The sequence below is a fragment of the Nicotiana attenuata genome, unplaced genomic scaffold (genome assembly GCF_001879085.1).
Source record: "Nicotiana attenuata strain UT unplaced genomic scaffold, NIATTr2, whole genome shotgun sequence".
NCBI classification, from domain to species: domain Eukaryota; kingdom Viridiplantae; phylum Streptophyta; class Magnoliopsida; order Solanales; family Solanaceae; genus Nicotiana; species Nicotiana attenuata.
This window is the reverse complement of record NW_017670677.1, coordinates 240,115-242,133: the sequence shown is the minus strand read 5'-3', so window position 1 is coordinate 242,133 and position 2,019 is coordinate 240,115.

The window sequence follows — 2,019 nt, the reverse complement described above, 5'->3', positions numbered from 1 at the left end:
TGACACTCCCCACATGCTCTTCCTCATCTTTTGCTGTTCAGTTGTTGCCTTAAATAACACTATCTTTGTGGCACTTGGACCCACAATTGCTGCTAACTTTAAACCTTTCCGAAGATCATCTTCGTCGAACCGTCGACATTAAAAACACTGATTCAATCCTGAACTACCACACCCCGCGGTATCTGACAGCCGCATCTTCAACACTATTTCACAATATCTTACCCCAAGGCGAATTGTAGAAGATCATAACACCAGCGAACTTAGTACATTCAATAGGGACAACTACACCTCATCATAGAAGAAAACTCTACCACGCTCGCAAATACCAAATCTCATTACTCCATCAACCCAAATATGCACATTCTTAGTCCGATTGCCTTTCCTCCGCCAGAAGTAAAATACCGAATCTCTGAATCATGCACTGAGTAAACCTCCCTTCAAGTCATTCTCTGCCCCGACACGTAGGCAAACATCCTACTATCACATCAATACTGCGAAACAATTGTTCATAGCATCATGGCAACTTGTGCCTAGCCTCAAAGCTCTTAAAAGCACCGCTACTAAGCTGAAACAATAGAATATCTTTCTACAAGGCGACGATAATAGCTCAAACAACCCCGCAGGGAGAAACACCCCGCACCATATTCGTAGTACCATTACAATTCTTCAATTCTCGATTTATAAGAAGCGGTTCGCGTCGCATAAGATTGAATAAGAAGGAATTAAAGGCATAAGCCTCCAGGGATCAAATCGCACGATAAGGAATCAAGAAGGGAAGTACTCCTAACAGTCCTGCAGCCTCCCGAGGATAAGTACAGACGTCTCCGTACTGATCCGCGAGACCCTACTAGACTTGCTCATGACTCGTGAGACCCTAGGAACCTAGTGCTCTGATACCATGTTGTCACGACCCAAAATCCACTAAGGATCATGATGGCGCCGGACACCACTGTCAGGCAAGCCAACCAAATACTTAATTAAATCCTTGTTTTAAAACTCTTGAAATCTATAATTTTTCCTTCAACTTCACCAATTTTGAAAGATAATCGTATTAAATCAAATTAAATAATAAGCAGTTGATATAAAATACTTTACAACCATCCCAGAACCCGGTGTCACAAGTATAAGAGCTATTTCTAAGAAATAATACAATACAACATCCGTCCGGAATACAGATGGACAGAAAGTAAATACAAAATACTGAAAGGGACTATACTAGCTGCAGGCCGCCTCGAGTAGTGCAACTCACCTAGTCCAAGTATCATCCATGCTGCTACGCCAAGTAGGCCACTAGTAGTACAAGTGCCTGTGCAACAGAAATACACAGAAGTGTAGTATGAGTACATAAACAACGTGTACTCAGTAAGTATCCCACCTAATCTCGAAGAAGTAGAGACGAGATGGAAACTTCGACACTTACTAATGGTCAAATAATATATTATTAAAGCGGTGATCTCACGAATTTATTAAGGAAAGCAGTAGATTTGAATAAATTACTAGACAGGTAAAAAGTTCCTTTTTATAAAAAGACTCCGGATTCATAATCCCTTTAATTAACAATTATCTCAAGTCGGGGGAGCAGCTACCAATATCAATAAATATCAAGGCAAGCAATATAAGCATGCGCAACTCATGCCGAGGTCGTACGGCCCGAGCAACATAAATGTAAAATGTGCATTGCCGAGGATCGAACGGCACGAACCATAGATGCATCTATTTCCCCGCTCACGAATCACCCATGCGACGCGGTCAAATTTAAATAAACAATCACCCTGCTCGCATACCATACATGCGACGCAGGTACACATAGAAATACATGCTCAACAGCAATTTAAGAATTTTCGGGGAATGTTCATCCCATTAGAAGCAAATTCTCTTTTAATGATTTAGGGAATAAGGTTAAATTCTCTTAGAAATTTATTCACTAGTTCTATGTGATTTAAGCAATTCAAACTGTCAATAAGAGTACCAATATTCCAAGTACAGCATGTTTTTAGGTCCTAGACTACCCGGACAAGA